At 29.9% G+C, this 7,218-nt stretch overlaps 1 long non-coding RNA gene across 3 annotated transcripts; it reads left to right on the top strand.

Annotated features, from left to right (window-relative positions):
• Positions 1 to 3,756: 3,756 nt before the first annotated feature.
• On the top strand, positions 3,757 to 6,846 carry LOC139857639 (uncharacterized). 3 transcript variants are annotated; one of them, XR_011762618.1, is made up of 6 exons: positions 3,757 to 4,308; positions 4,510 to 4,595; positions 4,690 to 4,825; positions 5,785 to 5,847; positions 6,312 to 6,422; positions 6,564 to 6,846. It is a non-coding gene; the product is annotated as an uncharacterized lncRNA (long non-coding RNA). The 3 variants fall into 3 exon arrangements; XR_011762619.1 differs by having other exon boundaries at positions 4,476 to 4,595; positions 4,690 to 5,847; XR_011762617.1 differs by having other exon boundaries at positions 4,690 to 5,847.
• Positions 6,847 to 7,218: the final 372 nt, after the last annotated feature.

Raw genomic sequence — 7,218 nt, forward strand, 5'->3', positions numbered from 1 at the left:
ATTATGTAACCAAAGACCAACGGTCGAATGGTTAGAGAGGTTACTCTCAATAGGCCTACTCACAATAATTAAGTTTGCATTTAAACGTAGCAATTAACGATATTACGGTAGGGATTTAGCATGAATCAAAGCATGACAGCATAGTTAACAATTTAGTACTTGTGTCTAAGCGTAAAACAGTTATAAAGCAAGCATGTGTCTCACCTCAAAAGTTATAAAACAGTTATGAAACAGTAAAAAGTGGGGCTATGGAGTTCACCTTAGTAGCACACGAAAGAATTGAACGGAAGGACGTGACCGAGATCTCAACCTAGAGATAGAACGTATGATCAGACATTGCCTAACAGACAATAGTATATAGTACTATATTGATAATAATGGTTCACTAAAGAATTTCCATTTTCGGAAGGTTACTATTTATGGAAAGTTTTCACTTATAGTAATTTTCCAATTTTAGAAAGTTCGGGTTAATCTTTAGCAAGATGTTGTACAACTCTACTCAAACTTCGTTGCTATCAAATAAGTCAGGAATGACCAGATGTAACCGGGGGCCCAGGATTCTTGACCAGAATCTAAGTCATGGCATTCGAGATCCACAAGCTTACCCATAAATGGCAACCTAGACATCATTCACTTACGACCGTGAGTAGCGATGAAGTTCACATGAATTATACATTATCTTTGATTAACCTTCACTTTAGGTGTATACACACAACGAATTATTAATGTACTTAATAATTATATATGTAATAATATAACCTAAGTTTTATTTAATATTTAGTTATTATACCTTAGTATGTCTTATATATATTAAATATAATTACCTTTAAATAAATACCTAAATTACTTCAAAAATAATAGTATTTTATTAATCGAACATTATTCAAAAAATGTCTAAATAATAAATTAAATATCTAAAAATTACATACATAATTTTTATAGTCTTAGTTAATTATATAGATTAGTAAAAAAATTTAAGAAAACGTTTTTATTATATTTTTGTATTTATTTTTGTTTTTACCCTTAATGTATTCACAAAACAATTTTAATTCTACATAATTACTAAATAAACCCAAATAATTATTTTTATAATTTTTATAAGTTTCTATCAGTCTAATAACCTGTAGAAAAATATTAAAATTTTTTTTATTATTTTATATTTATTCTTAATTTACCTTCGAATTACATAATAATAGAGTTTAATTATATAATAAATACCAATTCGACCCAAGTAATTATTTTTATAATTTTTTCAGATCTATATAAGTTTTAAAAACTCATAAAAAATTATATATATTTTATTTTTGGTTAAAAGTATTTATTACGAATTTTACATTGTTTTTACGTTTAAACACTACATAATTCGTATTTAATTATAAATAATATTCCATAAATTATCAAAATTATTTTTATGCATCATAACACTTATAATACTAATTATAATATATAAACATAATTAATTTCGAATTTTACAAAGAATATACAATAAATATAAATATAAATGACAATATTGAAAAAAAATTAATAAAAATAGAAAGTACCTCAAATTTTCTTCAAGGTTTTGAGAGAATAACTTAAGTTTTTGTGTTTGGCAAGAAAAAATGAATGAGGTGCCATGTATTTATAGGTAAAAAAATGGTTGGTGAAAGGAAAAAAAATAATAAAATAAAGGTGCCAATTTTGACAAAATAATAAAAACATGTTAAAAATATTTTTAATAAGTTTTTGTTTTTGAAAATATTTAGTCAAAATTCATGGGCTCATTATTTAATTTATAAAAAAATCTTATTTCTTTTTATTTTTATTTTTTTATAAGCTAAAAATATATATATAATAATTAAAATAACTTATCATTTAATTAATAATTATGTTTTATATAGTTTTAAATATAATACGCATTAATATTAATATTAACTAAAGTTATTTTATATAATTAGTGTAAACTTTAGTTAACAAAAAGTGTCGACTAAAAATAAATATTTGATCAATGTCAAATTTAATTATATATTACGTATGAATAACAACCCTATAGTCAAATTAGTCAATTCAGGTATGGAAATATGAGGGTTGTTATAAATTAAAATGGCTAAAAAGGTAAAACAGCGACCACTGTCGCGATCCGCGACTGACCATCGCGACACGCGATAACCCGAACGCGATCCACATTTTTTAAACGCGACAGATTAATCAGAAGTGGGGTTCAGCTTGCATCGCGTTTCAGACAAACTCATCGCGTTTCGCGATCAACCCAGACGTGACACAAGTGCTTCATACGCGATAGATTAACAGGAGCAAGGGGGTCACGAGCCATCGCGACTTGGGTATACCCATCGCGTTTCGCGATAAACCCAGACGCGATATAACCCATTGGAACGCGACATTGGACCTGATCGTCCATTTTCTAACATTCAAGCTATATACCAACGATCATAGGTACAATATTAAACGTACACGAAGTTAAATACGCACCTTAAGTCATATTTGAGGAAAACGGGATGTTACAGATAAAATAGCTGAAATTGTTAAAATAAATAGTAAAATAACAAAAAGTTACGAGTTTATCTCAAACGTTATTTCTAGTAGCTTTTCCCCCTGTCTAAAAGTTTTAAGCTAGTTTAATCAAGCAACGTTTTTTGTCAGTTAAGAGTGTTTTCATAAACCTAAAAGTTCCTAGAAGTTATAATAAACTTTCAACAAAACATGCTCATATGGTATGCTTGACAGAACTAGCTGGTAGTTTTTAACTGTTAATTAGTAGTTGACATCTTTGGTGTAGTAATATAATTTGTTTTGTATATTAGCGTTTAACTAGTAAGCCCGCTCAATATTACCTTTTCTCGCATTAATCAAATTAATTGTCATAAATTAAATTTAACTTAAGTATGCAAAGGAAAAACACAACCCTTTGTAGAAAGTGATGATTAAAAAATACTTTATAAATGATAGTTGTTATAAATGTTGTTACTCGGTCGATATTTTTTTGAAATTTTTTCAAACATAACCATAAGAGAGCTATACTTAAGCCTCTAGGCTCCAGGACATGCATTAATTGTTGTAACTTGTTGAAAACCATTTCACTAAGAGTACAGAATGTTCGTGTCCCTTTGCCAAGGTCCATTTCAGTGTCAAAAATGGACTTTGAAATTGATTAAAGTGGGGTGTCGTTCAGTGTCAATTTCGGTGTATATTTCAGGGTAGATTTTAGTTGTGGATCAATAGGAATATAAAATAATTAAAAAAGAAAAAAAAATAGTTGAAACCACCGTCGGAGGGAGGCGGTGGCCAACGACTTCGAAATTGACACCCAGTGCGCTAACTTGTTAATAATCATCTTCGTACACTTTTTGTACTTCTAGTTATGCATACAATTTTTTAAAACATAGCAATAAGGGTCATATTTAGATAAATCCATACATCGAATGATAAATCTTGATACGAGTTTGATAATTACGCAATTGTATTTCAAATTGTTGATTTTTACAATGTCCATAAATCTTTTTCACTTACTATTTTATATGTTTGCATTCAATATATCAATATATCAATATATATTTTTAAAATAGAAAAATTAATATCTTCTCTATCTCTTCTCTTCTCTTCTCTACCCTTTACAAATCATGTGGCTTATTGCCACATGGCACCCTTCCAATTAATCTGTCTCCAACCAGCCAAATGTTATATTTTTATTGGTCACCTTATAACACATGTACCACCCCTTCTACCAGACAAAGAATAAAAAAAAAAAAAGAACATCGCTAATGCTAACGCAACGTATTCAGATCAAAATTAGGGTTTCTAACTCACAAATCAAAATTCAATTACTCCAAAAAATCTCACACAAACTCACGCAACGTATTCAGATTCCTATATTCATCTTCATCTTTATAGGGTTAATTACAACGAACGATCTGGTTTTCAATCCAGTACGAATGATCATTGCTGCTATGGATCCACAAAGATTGTTCGACGCATCTGTAATCTTCAAAAATCCACAACTCCTATATTAAGGTTAACAAAATTGCCTTTCAAATCCACCACAAAATCAAAACCATTCAATCCAATTAAATTGAAGTAGTTGTTCATCATCAAACATTGATCGATTCCTTTGAACATCAAAGCTGAACGGTTTTGAATCGAAGTAGTTTAAATATGACATACAAGAACTACGCTTTTGGAAACGATTATGTAACCTATCGAATCGGCAAGAAAAGCGATTTAACGATGTATGACTGCCGGATTCAGTTTTGGTGAACTGCTATTTCGCTACCCTTTTGTTAATATCGACTTTTGTAACGGATTTAACTACAGGTTTGTTATTATCATGAATCGAAAATTTTCAATTATTTTCAGTTCGCTATTATGTTTATTTATTAATTTATTAATTATTAATTTATCAATTTTTTGTTTTTAGTTCATCTTCCAGATTTATGGTATTATGTTTTGATCAATTGTGTACTTATTGTTCCCTGTATCAGTCCTTATATATACTAGAAATGTATTGGTATTTAGGAGTCTAATTCAATCACTACAATTTGCCACTGTTATAGCTGAACAAATAGGCTCTAAGCCTGCTGAAGTTCAAAAGTGTGTTTAAGGTGAACTGTCATTTAACCCTACTTTAACATCATATATTTAAATATAGAATGTTCTTTGATATTTACAGCTTGATTAAACCAATTCGTGTATTAGGTTCAAGGTGCAAATCCGTGTGACCAATGCTTCTTGCGAGGCCTTTTTGTGGATGTTCAATCGAGATATGGAGAGGTTTGTCACAACATCTGGGCAATATCACAGTACAAACTGACTTTAATCCAACACGTTCAAGGTATTTTGCTTAATTTTGGACAGACTGACCCTTTAGTTCACAAACTAAATTTTCGATTTATAATGATTTATAACAAAAAAAATACACTCGGGCTAATTTGTTTCTCTCATTTGATTCTCTATCCGTTTGTCTCTGTTTACAGATTTATGTAGATGTATTTTGTTTGTTTCATTACCAGTTCTCATTACCAAAACGAACGATCGTTTACATAATTCATGTCTACTCTATTACATGTGTTTAATAACTATTTTGGCTACCACAATGACCAAAGATAACTATTTTTTTGGCTGCACCCTATTGACCATTTGGGTCACTTTTGGTTTGTTTATCACAATGATCAATGTCAACTGTATTGTAGGCTTACAAGCCATGACTACTGTTTGGTTTGTTTTGAACAAGAATGACCATTTGGTAGTTGACTTATATGCTTTGAGTTATTCTCTTTTTTGGCACTTTGGTTTCAGTCATCATACAGTTATAGCAAGAACAGTTGGCTACAAAATGGGTAAGCCAGCTCACTCAATGGGTAAAAGCAGGTTGGAGTATAATGGGTATATCTAAAATGTCAATTTTTAATGTTAGAGAAACAAATTGAAATTTAAAAATGTAACAAATTTAATAATTTGTAACTTGATCTTCTTACTGATGTGAGTTTAGATAATATTAAAACTTTTTTTAAAAAAGAACTATTTAATGATAATTGATAACTGATAATCAATTTCGAATCTCCCATTATAGATTAATTTGATATGATACATATATTAGTATATATTAAATATGACATTTTGATGTAAACTCATCCTCCATGAGAGTCAGGTTTATTCTCTTTGTTGGTGCTTTGGTTTCAGTCATATGAGTTATTCCGTATAATATAGCGTATGAAGTGTATGATGTTTGATGCAGGTAATGCTACCAAAGTGATGTGTGATCCTTTTTAACCTGCTTGTGTTTTCTTACAGGTTAATACCACTTACCATTGAAAGTGAAGTATGTTAGTCAGTGAACAATTTGACCGCCCGCAGGTACTATTCTTACTTTTACTAATTCCTGTAATACTTATATTTAAGGATAGTAGGTGCTTATTGTTTTTTTTTTTTTTTTTTTTTTTTTTTGGAATATATCACAACAGCTATTAATTGAAAATGAACAAAGAAGCTTTTCAGGTCAACTAAACCCACTCATCTTGACACCTTTAATATAATAGACTTGTCGGTGTGCCTATGTGAAACTGACAATGACATTCTAATAATAGTGGATTGTATTTATAGTATTATTTTAATTTAAATATTATGTTATAATCATATTTACACATGAATAATATATATAAATGGCTGAAAATGTTAAGAGATCAGCCATTCTCCCATCTTGCCACCTCATATCTTATATTTCTACATCAGTATTGTTGAAAAAATGTGTGAATTATGTAAATTGATGTTAGTGTATGTGTTGAGATAGTTGTAATCGAGTTTGTATTTGTTGTTTTTAGGTTGTTTGAAGATCTTTGTTAATGTTGCTATTAGCAATGTTCCTGTATTTGGTGATGCTTTTGTCTCTTAGAGACAAGTAGCTAGAAGACATACGTTGTCATACGATAATTGTACGGGACCAACCTCTAATGTTCAATCGCCTTTTTCGCCTGTTATTGATTTTTGGTGTCATTCACCTTCAATTATCTTGAATATGTCTGCATGTATATTATGTTTTTAATAATTTCTTTGTGTTCTATTATATGTTGCAGAGATTACCCACATTTAGGTGTGAAGCATCCGTTTCAGACTACACCCAACAACATTCATGGCCATAAAGTAATGTTGTCTAAAATGATCTCTATTGTTTTCTGGGCTTTGTTTGCTTGAGAACGGGCTCGGGCCGAGTTTCACGACTGGGAAAAGAAGGAAGAAGAGGTATAGTTTTCAATTATATACTATGTGAAGAGCGCAGTAGCGCATCTCATGGAATACTTAAGTGCTTATGCTTAATAAATTCTTAGTGTTCCTTTATCTATCGATTTTGTTTTCATATTTGCTTCATAATGTGCTTTTTAAGTTCTGTTCAAAATCTGTCTGTTAACTGACTACATAGCCTGGTTGCTAATTATTAATGAAGTTTCTATTATGGTTACTGTTTTCCTCATAAAATCATTCCGACTTTCACAATAAATCATTCATGTGATTTGCTTGGTGATACTCCAGATCACAATTTCACTATATATTTTAGTATATGTCTAAAAACTGTGACATGTGTATGTATCTATGTATATGATAACATGATACTATGATTTGTGACTGTTTTGAATTTCGTAATGCATATAACCCTCATCGGCTTTCAAGCAACTTTAATGAACGTGCTTTCTATCTATATAAATGTTTAGCACAATCCTTACTAAAACTTAA

Source organism: Rutidosis leptorrhynchoides, chromosome 7 (assembly GCF_046630445.1).
Source record: "Rutidosis leptorrhynchoides isolate AG116_Rl617_1_P2 chromosome 7, CSIRO_AGI_Rlap_v1, whole genome shotgun sequence".
Classification (NCBI taxonomy): domain Eukaryota; kingdom Viridiplantae; phylum Streptophyta; class Magnoliopsida; order Asterales; family Asteraceae; genus Rutidosis; species Rutidosis leptorrhynchoides.